General features: G+C 49.5%; 1 protein-coding gene across 3 annotated transcripts in view; it reads left to right on the top strand.

Annotated features, from left to right (window-relative positions):
• CTIF (CBP80/20-dependent translation initiation factor) overlaps nucleotides 1–12,343 on the top strand; it is a 153,554-nt gene that overhangs the window by 76,827 nt on the left and 64,384 nt on the right. The gene's annotated exons all lie outside the window — the stretch shown is intronic.

The following is a 12,343-nucleotide window of genomic DNA, read 5'->3' as shown; positions in this document are numbered from 1 at the left end:
GCTGATTTTTCAGGGTCTCCTGCAAAAGCAGGGCTGGTTTTGAGAGGGGTTTGCAGCGAGTGTGGGACGCCTGTCCCCATGAAGGAGGGGATGCTCTCAGCAGGCAGCTCTGGTGGCATTGGTGATTTCAATCCACTGGGTTAATTGAATTGGGTCGTTGGGATATTTAATTGCATATTTAATTATACGAGGGCATCTCGAGTCCTCGATAGGAATCGTGACTATGGGTAAACGTGAAAATAAGCAGGGAATGAGGAAGTTTGTTGTAGATGGAGCTTTATTGCTGATGGTGCGTTCTGCTGTGGCTGAGACAACCCAACTGGGGCAATAAAACTTTACTAAAACCAGGATTTGATGTTATTTAACAGGAGAAGAGGTTTCCCATTTCAGGGAATTTTCAGGGGAGGTTCAGGCTGGATATTAGGAAAAAATTTTTCACTGAAAAGGGTTCTCAGACGTTGGAATGGGCTGCCCAGGGAGGTGGTTGAGGCACCATCCCTGGAGGTGTTCAAAAGACGGGTTGATGTAGTGCTGGGAGGTCTGGTTTAGTGATGGTGATGCTCCTTGTTTGTTGTGTGGGTGTCTATGTTTTGTCAGTGAGGTTGACAGTTGGACAAGATGATCTTTAAGGTCCCTTCCAACCTAGAAGATTCTGTGATTCTGAGATTCTGTGATTCTGTGTTTCTTCCTAAAGTGATCTGAAATCTGTGCCTCACGGGGGGGCGTTTTTGGGGGTAGTCCTGCAGACACCTGTAGCAGTTGGAATGTGTCCTCAAATGTCCCCATCGCTTCTCGCCTCAGGAACAGCCCTGATGTACTTCATTCTGTGCTTGCTTTTAGTTTTCTCAAATTTTAGCAATTTTACCAACTCCTTTTTCTCTCCTCTTTGGGGCTCCCTCCTTTTTTCCTGTCGGCAATTAAAAAGACAATTTCGTCTTGTGATTTAGAGAAAAAGGAAAAAAAAAAAAAAAAGGGCTTATTTCAGCTGGGTTGCAGACCTGGGATCACCAAAACATGGTTATGTGGTTAAAACCAAGCTGAAGTCTCCTTGTGATACAAGAGAGAGCTGGGTGGGCTTCCTCGAAACACTGGGCTGGACTCCTTCAGAAATCCCAGGGGATTTTGGGAGCATCCCAGCTCCCAGGAGTGGGTTGTCCTCCACCATCCAAAGAGTACCTGATGCTGCAGGAGACCTGAAGAGCCAAGGGTTCTCCTGCCTGAAGCCTCGTGGTCAAATCCTGGACCAGAGCCACGGAACTGCCTGTTGGTTCTTCCCTCCCATCCGAAAAAACCAGGATCACGCCAGAAGTTTTTTCATTTCTTTTTCTTTCTGGTCCCTTCAGATAAAACCTCAACATTTAGCCCCCCCTGGGGCATCCCTCCCTCCCATGCAGATGGTGAGGAGAGATAGCAAAAAAAAACCTGCCTTGGGCTGGGGTTGGAAGATTGTGGGGTGAGATACGGCCCAGACCACGTGGCACTGGGATAATATCCCAGGAGGAGAGACAGAAGCCTTAAAATCCAGTTGATATGACATCATGTGATAGAAGATATGGGATCCTTTCAACCCTAAGCAGTCAGAAATGAAATAAAATGGAAAGAGCAGAGGGGATGTGGTCCTGCTTGAGTTCCTCCACAGATATTCATGGTGGTGTCCAAGCTTAGATAGAAGAACATACTTATTTCGATTTTAAAAAAGCTAAGAAGCCCAGGTTGAGACAACGGAGTGAAACAACAGTCTCTTAAATAATTATTTACGTGGAAAAGGCCTGGTCCCATCCCCTAGACATCAGCTGAGGACCTCAGCAGCCCCCCTGTCCCTGCACCACATGGTTTGATGCTGGGGGTTCTCAGGGTGCCCCTGCCTCTGCAGTGCATTTGGGACCAGGAGGGGAGTTTCAGTCCTTCTAGTGCCATTTGAGATGCCCCCCAGAGAGCACTCGCTTCTTAAAATTAATTTCTAGCAGGAAGTGAGGTCTCAGAATGGTTATTTTATAAGAAAAACATGGTAGAAATAGGGTGGGGGAAGGGAATACCCACTGTATTGGAGCACAAACAGGTTACAAAGCTGTTCACACTTAATTGCAATATTATTATCTTAATTCCCCAGGCATCATTCTGGGGGAGAAAAGCTTCATTTCAGAGCTGGTGGAGCCACACAGGTGGTGTAAACAACCTTCTGGATGAGATTTTATGGCCAGCAAAGCAGTTGGGACCCGTGAGCTTTTTGGTTTAAACGGGTATGGATCTCTGGATATGGAGACACTCAAAATTGCAAGATCTTGGATGGGGCATCGGAGGTAGTGAGGCTTGGGGGAGGCTGAGCAGGACCAGTTAGAATCATAGAATCATAGAATTATCTAGGTTGGAGGGGACCTTTCAGGTCATTGAGTCCAACCATCAACCCAACAGTGACAAAAGCCATCACTAAACCATATCTCTGAGCACTTTGGTGGTGCATGGCTTGGGAGGGGTGTTAGGAAGCAATTCTGGATGCACAAACCCAAGGGAAGAAGAGCTGGTTTCTTAGAAAGGGGTTGGGAGCAGCCAAGGGTGGGAGTAGGGTTGACACACGGTGGATTTGCGAGAAGAAACGGGGTTGTCCTCCGTTGGTTAGAAGCAGGTGTGGCTCCAAAGCTCTGCTGCAGCTGGGTCTGGTTTTCATCAGGCAGCTTTTGGTCTTCTCCTGAAGGTGCTGAACACTTGGCACCAAGCAATGCTTGTCCATGGTGCATCATCTCACCCTGCCCAGGACCCGGTTCATCCAAGAAGGATGGCACGTCCAAGAAGGATGGTCACACAGGTGACCACGGTGGGCGTCCTTCTGCCGTGTCCACAAGGGGAACATCCAGTGTGGGTCAGGACGTCAACCCCCAGGCTGACCTCTGTACCACACACGGGTCTAACTGGTCTTGCCTGGTTGTAGCTGACCTTCAGGTTGGCTTCTAAAAGAGCTGATAAAGCACATCAGCACCCAGAAATCTGCCTTTTTTTTTTTTTTTTCCCAGTTGGTCTCATAAATGATACTGGTTGTTCCCCAGTGCTCGCGCGGGCTCCTGTCCCCTCCCTGACGGTGACATTCCAAAGAGGCCACGTCTTGGGCTGCCGAAGCACCTTTTGTTTCGCGTGCGAAACGAGGCTGACGTCCGGCCGTGCTATAAATAGCGCCCGTCCCTGCTTCCTTCCTGTCACCTTTCCTCGGGAAATGCTGTCACCGCGTTACGGAGGAACGCGCCTCACCTACCCCAACATCTCTGCCGTGCACCTTTCACACCCGTGGTGGGGAGTACAACTCTGTGGGTGTGCAACCACCGCTTTCTCCTTGCATATATGATCCATTTTTATGGTCCACGAGGCACGAAGGGCCACGGAGATGCTCTGAGGGCTGGAGCCCCTCTACTGTAAGGAAAGGCTGAGAGAGTTGGCGGGGTTCAGCCTGGAGAAGGGTCCATGGAGATCTTAGAGCCCCTTCCAGTCCCTAAAGGTGGTCTATAGGACAGATTTGAACGGCCTTTTGAACAGGGAGTAGAGTGATAGGACAAGGGGTAATGGTTTTAAACCAAAAGAGGGGAGATTTAGGTTAGATATTAGGAGGAAATTCTTTGCTGTGAGGGTGTGGAGGGAGTTGGAGGGAGTTGTGAGGTTTGGAGGGAGTTCCAGCCTCCCTGCCATGGGCAGGGACACCTCCCACTAGAGCAGATTGCTCAAGGCCCCATCCAGCCTGGCCTTGAACACTTCCAGAGATCGGGCAACCCCCCATGGCAAGGGGGCTGGAACTCGATGATCTTTGAGGTCCCTTCCAACCCGAACCATTCTATGATTCTATGATTCTGTGGTGGTGAGAGCCTGGCCCAGGTTGCCCAGAGAAGCTGTGGCTGCCCCATCCCTGGAGGGGTTCAAGGCCAGGTTGGATGGGGCTTGGAGCAACCTGGTCTAGTGGGAGATGTCTCTGCCCAGGGCAGGGGTTTGGAACTTGATGGTCTTTAAGGTCCTTTCCAACCCAAACCATTCTATGATTCCATGATTTTTCCATGGGATGCATGCTTCATTTTTTCATATATTATAGAAACAAAGAGCAGATTAAAGGTGTCGTTAAACCAGGCTTCAGCTTTCCCAATTAAGGACTACTGTTGGTTTGTTGGACACGTTTTTGGTAATAGCAATCAGCATCACATCTGTTGAAGGGTTTGGTTGTGGTTGCACACGGTGTTGGAAGAGCCTGCAGGAGGTAGTGAGGTCCTTGCTGCGAAGAGCTTACAATCGAGGCAGGAGGCCAGGGGGAGGTATCAGCCTCCCGACATCACCCAGCAGAAAATCCACACCCAGTGTTTTCTTATTTATTGAGCAGTGACAATCCCTGGAGGTGTTCAAGGCCAGGTTGGACAGGGCTTTGAGCAACCTGGTCTGATGGGAGGTGTCCCTGCCCAGGGCAGGGGGTTGGAACTCAGTGATCTTTAAGGTCCCTTCCAACCCAAACCATTCTATGATTCTAACTACCACCTCCTGATGAGGGCGATGGAGGACATCACCACTTGATGGGACCAGTGATGGAGAGCAGCAGAGGCTAGGTTTTTCACAGATGTCCATATGAGCAAGTGTTGAGCATCAATAGGTTTTATTGCCCAAATCTGCTGTTTGCTGCTACAGAAGACCCACCCTCCCTAGATATCACCAAGGGCAACTTAGTTTGACCTCCCATAAACAACTACCTCTAGTGAAGGTAGTGGTGGCAGGACCTCTCCTGCCTTTACCTCATGCAAGTAGTCAAGAGAAAAGAAATACTCTGGAACCCATTCCTCAAGTCTTCTCCTTCTTCCTTCCCACTCCACTGCCTTTCTGCTGGCAGAGCACAAGCTTTGCTGGGATGTAGTCTCCATGGGCAGGTGGGTTGTAAGTTTGGCCACATGTTTTTCAAAAAGTTGCTAAAAAAATGCCACTTTTAAAGTGGATTCTTTTTTCTTAAGTTTCTTGATCTTCTGGTTATTTGTTCTGTGCCACCTAAAGAATGGGACAGTTTTGGTGAGGACCAGGAATAGGCCACTGGGGAAGTCTTAAAAAGTTTGAAACATCATAATTATATGGGTTCGATCGCATCTTGTTGGATGCAAAAGTCAAATCTGGCCAAATTCCTTACCGAAAGGAAATCCTCATGTGTGCGTAGATGCTGGCTGGTATCTCATAGAACTTTTGGTGGTCAGTCTATGGGACAGGAGATGATTAGAGAGGGAAGCACAGCCCCATGGCCCAGAGAAGATGGAGCAAAAGCCTAAAAAAATCAGTCCTCTCCTTCCAAAAGGCATCCAGATTCCTCTTTTCAACGGAAAAAGTGTGGATCCTTGGTGCCTCCTCCATGCACAGCTGATGTACCTCCAGGCTTTGGGATGACCAGAGCCACAGGGGGCTGCTCTGTCCCTGCCAGGGCTCTTGGGTGAAGGACCATCACCCTTAACTGTGGCTGAGCTTCGTGTCATCTCCTCCTTTTGCTGTTGGATGGAGTTTTAAGAGGGGCATTTCTCCACCTGGGCTGTCCATCCTTCCTAAAGCCCTTGTATAGAGATAAAGAGGTGGAGCAGAAGACTTGGTAGGTCCTCTCAGCTTGGACACGGAGAGAAGGGGTTGGAGCAAAGAGGCTCGTGTTCTTTCCCCATATCCCTTCAACGTGCCCCAAATCCCTATGGCTTTTGACACCAGGATTAGAGAAGTGTCACCAGGTTTTCCTTTGTGTTGTCCCAATTTGCTTCCTACCGTTAACTTGGCTTTACACTTAAATGATCAGGGGAAAAAAAAAAAAAAACAGCCTGGATTATTTTGTGTTGTTTTCTGGTTTTAATTAGATTCAGAGCTGGGGGAGGCAGAAAATATTCTCCTTCCCTGGAGAGCCCTGGGTGGCTGTCAGGGACGGTTTCCTCTTCCTGAAGCAGGAGGGTTGTGTAAGCGCCGCTGACCCCCCCTCCCCGCACCCACGCCGAGGACTGGGTTAACTGGGGTGACCGCACGGGGGTGGCCACTCCTGTCCCATGTCCCCCATCGGAGTTGGCATTGCTGAGGGACTTCCAGAAGCTCATCTCGGCCCACCCAGGTGGCCCCCATCAGGGTCTCGCAGGGAGGCCAACGTGGTCCTGTGTAGGGACGGCCCAAAGGATGGTCACGGCGGGCTCGGAGCCAAGGAGGGAACGTCCCAGATCCGCTGGCGGCTCCATCGAGGAGCGTAGGCAAACTGTGATATATTTCTTTTCCCATTCTATTTGATTTTACAGACCCTCGGGGACACTCAAACCACCTACAGTGATTAGTTCGACTGATTAAGCTGCTTTTCCTCTTGTGGCAAACTCCTTTTGTGAAGGGTTTTCAATAGCCACGCTGCTCGGGACATTGTTCCTCTACAATTTCCTTTCAAAACACCATAAAGGCCACTCTACCACTTTACCCAGTCATAAAACATCACAGGAACCAGCTTTGCCCGGCTTGCTCCTTCAAGGGCAAGATCTCTTCATTCCAAGAGGAGGTATGGGGTCTGGTAGGAGTTGCAGGATGACACGATGTTGGAATGAGATGGAGCCATTAACGGGGGGGAGGTGGGATTTGAGATGAGATGAGAGGTAAAGCAAAAGTTTTCTGCCTTTTTTTTTTTGCTATTTGTTAATATGTGTACTTCCAGCCCAGAAATCACCCCCCCCTCCACCCCACCGCATCCTGGGCTGCATCAAAAGAAGCGTGGCCAGCAGGGTGAGGGAGATGATTCTACCCCCTCTATTCCGCTCTAGTGAGACCCTCACCTGGAGTACCATGTCCAGCTCTGGAGTCCTCAGCACAGGAAGGACATGGACCTGTTGGAACGGGGCCAGAGGAGGCCATGGAGATGCTGGGAGGGCTGGAGCCCCTCTGCTGTGAGGACAGGTTGAGAGAGTTGGGGGGATTCAGCCTGGAGAAGAGAAGTGACCAGGGAGACCTCAGAGCCCCTTCCAATCCCCAAAGGGGCTCCAGGAAAGCTGGGGAGGGACTCTGGATCAGGAAGAGGAGCGATGGGACAAGGGAGAATGGTTTTGAAGTGAAAGAGGGGATATTGAGATGAGATCTCAGAAGAATTTCTTTGGTGTGAGGGTGGTGAGAGCCTGGCCCAGGTTGCCTAGAGAAGCTGTGGCTGCCCCATCCCTGGAGATGTTCAAGACCAGGTTGGACAGGGCTTGGAGCAACTTGGTCCCTTGGAGGTGTCCCTGCCCATGGCAGGGGGTGGTTCTGGATGATCTTTAAGGTCTCTTCCAACCCAAACCATTCTATGATTCCATGATTCTATGTGTAGGGTCTTCCCATTACCCGAATGGTCCATGTGGAACACCAGTCACCCTAAGGTGGCCCAGTTGGCATTGAGCATCCATCGGGCAGTTTGTTTTGCCTGTCGCCCATGTTCTCAAGCTGTGGTGGGGTGAGTAGGGCTTTTCCACCCAGCTGCTCCTGTTTCTGCTGTTGTGGTCGGCGTTACACCCTCACGTGCTTGAGGGTGTCACTGAAAATATGCCCAAGCCGTGAGTCACCCCTGAAGGCAGATGGTGGCTGCGATCCCACCGGCAAAACACACCACGGAAGGCAATGCCGTATTTTCACTGCTCCTTTCCCAACTCTGAGAGGCAACCACTGAGAGGATTTTGTATTTCATGTGTTGAGGGGGGGAAACATATTTCTCTTAATATCTGAGCGCCCTGGTGGGCTCCAGACTAACGTCAAGAGGAAGATACACCGTTGTGAGTTCAACAGGACAACGCTCCACGTGAGCGGGACGTCAGGAGATGCGTAGCCATCACCGTTCTCCATCCTCCTCGCATGCCCCACTGAAGGGAGGGTGCAGAAGGGTTAAAAGATACTCATCTAAGTAAATTTAATCCTTTCCTTTCATTGTTTCTATTTTTTTAATGCCAGGAGGCAGTGGCAGGAGAGAGCCGGGTGCGTTTCCCAGCTGCAGGGTTGCCACCTCTCTATTGAGAGCAGCTTTGTCATTACATAAAAACTCAGCAACACAAGACCTTTTATTCCCATTTTAATTTTTTTTTTTTTTTTTTTTTTGGTATGATCTTGGTGACTGAAGTGACCCCTGTCCTCCAGACTAAATTTAACCTGCAACTGCCAGGCTTCCGGGAGACTTTGTGGCATCAGGAGGCTTTTGCAGGTTGTTTTTCTCCATCTCTGCAGCTGATTGAAAGGCTTTTTTTGAAAGGCAAAACATTTCACTGTTATGAAACCTCAATAGAAACCTAACGTCCTGCTGGATAAGCTCAGGGTCTTGTGATGTTACTCCACAGAAAGCAAAATAATTGCTCCGGCAAAAAACCCAGGAGAACTTCAGCGTGTGCCTGTTGGTAGAGGGACACTTGATTTCATCGAAACTCAACATTGAGTGGGTATCGTTCTCCTGCGTCACAGCAGGGGCTGGGCTGGAGGACAGTGAGTTGTTGACACCAAAAGGTCTCCACTCCTTTTCTTCTGCTGCCCACTCTTGTGAGCATCAGGGAACGGGGAGCAGGAGGTTGTGGTGGATGTACAACTGTGGAGAAGGTTAGAGAAGCAACTGCTCTTGTGTCCAAGGGTCTCAGGTGGGACCTCATTTCAGTTCCACCTTTACCTGGGGTTCACCTCCATCATCACAGGTGCTATTTCGGATGTCCTCGTGTATCGTGACATCCATGCAAGGAGCTAGCAGACACCAGGTCTTGTGAAACCTGCACCATAAAGGGGTGGGAGCCAATCAAGGTGCCATAAAGCACCTCCAGTGACACCACCATCTGAATCCCACCACATGTGTTCATAACTGCGTTGACCATATATGTGCTACTGGGTGCCAAAGTTCCTGTTGCACTCGCAGTGGAGGTAGTCAGTGGAGTTTGGAGGATGGTTTACCTCAGCATGAAGCCAGGTGACTCCCTCCCCAGTCTCCACCATGTGTAGCTGGTTGGGCTGCCATGGAGTTCAGATCCCCACCTCACGTTTGGCCTCTGACATCGCAAACACCTACAATGAGGGAAATTGAACGCACCCTCTGTGTGATGCTGTGTAACCCCCTCCCCATGCCTATGTTCTCCATACGTTAAATGCATCTTGATGCTGTAAACTCTTTGAGGAGCAGTTGTTCTCCTGTTCTCATCTGGAACTCGATGGTCTTTAAGGTCCCTTCCAACCCAAGCTATTGTATGGTTCTGTAAGCTAACCATTTATACGTGGGGCCTGAGGGTCTCCACAATGGCTCCACCGAGTCCTGCACAAGATTGAACTTTGTGAGCAACCCTACAATAATCTGTGTGGAGAAGAGGGAGGATTCCCCTTCCCCTTGCGCAAGGTGGGAATTGCCAAAGGTCACCATCACAGGTGCTTGGAGAGCCCTGAAGAGCTTCTTGCTGAGATCTTCTGGCCCCCACATAAGAAAAATGAATCTGACCATCTTATGAGATCAGGTTTCCTTACTTTATTTCGCTTTCCTATGTTGACCAGAACCAAGGAAGTCTGAAAAACAAAGAGCTGTGGGAGGAGTTGAGCCAAAACACCTCGCACCAGAGGAAGCTCTGGGATGGGGGTTTGTTTCTGGGCTCTCTTCAGCAAGAACAAAGACTTGAGACGGGGCATCCCATTCTCTGCCGTCTCATGGAGGGGAAATCTCTTCTCAGCCAAGGAAAGCAAGGTTTCCACCAGAACATTTTCACATTCACAGAGGGTGCTGCCTTAGCACTTCTTGAGAAGCTTTGGGAAGAGCAGTCTCCACTTGAGACCATGCTTGTCATAAGTATTTCTGGTGTTTGCAGATAATGTGCTTGTATCTGTACCTAGAAGATGCCCATGGCTGATGAGATCCCTCACCCACGTTTAGCTTGATCTCTTGTTGAGGCTCCCTGGCTTCACTGGCCAGAGCGACCCCTCCTTACCTATCAGCTGAGTAGGTAGACCATACTGAGGTCTACCTACCAAGTTGGCTTGGTGCTGCTAATGAGCAGGGGTTGACACCAGTCGCTGGTGTTTCAGCAACCTGGGTGAAGTGCATGGTTGACTATTTTTTCACTTAGTTTTTCATAAACAGAGGTCAACAGAGCAAACCGTTGGCATCACAGGTAGAAGAGCCCTGGAAGAGGCTGCCCAGAGAGGTGGTGGAGTCTCCATCTCTGGAGACATTCAGAACCCACCTGGACATGCTCCTGTCCAATCTGCGCTAGCTGGACCTGCTCTGGCAGGGGGTTGGACTAGATGATCTCCAGAGGTCCATTCCAACCCCACATCATTCTGTGAGTCTGTGAAGCATTTGGCCCTGAGCCCTTTGAAGGCATTGCCAACTCCTGCTACAACCCCTAATTTGTTTTAGCCTCAATTGACAATTTGCACCTTCTTCTAGAAGGTTTCTTCTGGTGGGTATATGCTCAGCTGATGAATCTGCTATGTCCGAAGGCAGAAACTGGTTGAACTGGGAGGGGGTCTCTGAGGAGATGGTGGCATCTCAGGATATGCATGGCAGTGATGCTTTTGGCACTTATATTTCAGACAAAACATTAGCTGACCCAAACCTTTGGGGTTGGGTGGGATTTTGGGAATTGAGCTGACTTGGTTGATGAGATGTAGTGTCCTCAGCTCTGCCTAAGTTGTGTTGTGGATGTATACATGCTCCTTTGGATTTTGTCCTAAATGCTAAGTGAAAAGAAATATATATATGTCATGGGCATATGAAATCATGGGAGGATCAGGAATGGACCCTAAAGTTGGTTACAAGACCAGGCTGGATGGGGCTTTAAGCAACCTGGTCTAGTGGGAGATGTCCCTGCCCATGGCAGGGGGTTGGAACTAGATGGTCTTTAAGGTCCCCTCCAATCTAAACCATTCTATGATTCTAAACCTGTGTGGCTTGTAGTCCTGTATGTGAATTTAAAGCTATATTCTAGCTTGCATTTAAAGGACAATATTACTTTATATTATGTCAAAATCAGCTATTCTGAATTCATTATTACCTGATTCTGAGTTGTCAGGCATCATCTTGCTGTCCACTGTTTCATCTCTTCTAAAAAAAAATGGTTTTTCCTCTAGTTTACCCGCGTTATCTTTCACTCTTTCCTTAAAGATAAATATCATAGAATCATAGAATGGTTTGGGTTGGAAGGGACCTTAAAGACCATCCAGTTCCAGATCATGGGCAGGGACACCTCCCACCAGACCAGGTTGCTCCAAGCCCCCTCCAACCTGGCCTTGAACCCCTCCAGGGATGGGGCAGCCACAGCTTCTCTGGGCAACCTGGGCCAGGCTCTCACCGCCCTCACACCAAAGAAGTTCTTCCCCACATCTCATCTCCATCTCCCCTCTTTCGGTGTCAAACCCTTCCCCCTCGTCCTATGGCTCCCCTCCCTGATCCAGAGTCCCTCCCCACTTTCCTGGAGCCCCTTTTGGGACTGGAAGGGGCTCCAAGGCCTCCTCAGAGCCTTCTCTTCTCCAGGCTGAACCCCCCAACTCTCTCATCCTGTCTTCACAGCAGAGGGGCTCCAGCCCTCTGCTCATCTCCATGGCCTCCTCTGGCCCCTCTCCAACAGGTCTGTGTCCTTCCAATATATATACAAATATATAATCAAGATATATACATATATATCAAAGTTGTCCCAGCATTTTGTCTCAAAAGATATTTTCTCAGTGGGACTTTTCCAAAAGAAAAGACCACGCATCACATGGGCAAGTCAAGAGGTTGGGGTGGCAATGGCAGGAGTCCTCTTCAGGCTACGTAGCTTATGTGCAGGAAAGATTGCTAAGAAAAGCCCGAAAATCACTCAGGAGCATGTCATGCAAGGTATTTATTTGAAAACTCACAGAATCACAGGATGATATGGGGTTGGAAGGAACCTCTGGAGATCATCAAGTGCAAAGCCCTGCCAGAGCAGGTCCATCTAGAGCAGGTTGCACAGGAGTGTGTCCAGGTGGGGTTTGAATGTCTCCAGAGATGGAGACTCCACCACCTCTCTGGGCAGCCTTTTCCAGGTCCTGGCACCCTCAAAGGAAAGAAGTTCCTCCTCATGTTTAGATGGAACTTCTGATGTTCAAGTTTTGCCCGTTTCTTCTTATCCTGTCCTTGGGCACCACTGAAAAAAGCCTGGCCCCATCCTCCTGACACCCACCCTTGAAGTGTTTATAGGCCTTGATCAGATCCCCCCTCAGTCTTCTCTTCTCCAGACTAAAGAGCCCCAAGTCCCTCAGCCTTTCCCCATCAGAGAGATGCTCCAGGCCCTTCATCATCATCGTAACCCTGAAAAGTCTTTACAATTACCTGCCAGCCCGTGTTCTTGCAATTTTCACCCTGTCTTGAAGGGCTGCACTATTTCCAGAGCCCTTCCCATGC

Source organism: Calidris pugnax, unplaced genomic scaffold, assembly GCF_001431845.1.
Source record: "Calidris pugnax isolate Ruff unplaced genomic scaffold, ASM143184v1 scaffold150, whole genome shotgun sequence".
Taxonomy (NCBI): domain Eukaryota; kingdom Metazoa; phylum Chordata; class Aves; order Charadriiformes; family Scolopacidae; genus Calidris; species Calidris pugnax.
The sequence above is the reverse complement of the archived record's forward strand: the minus strand, read 5'-3'. Positions and strand labels throughout refer to the sequence as shown.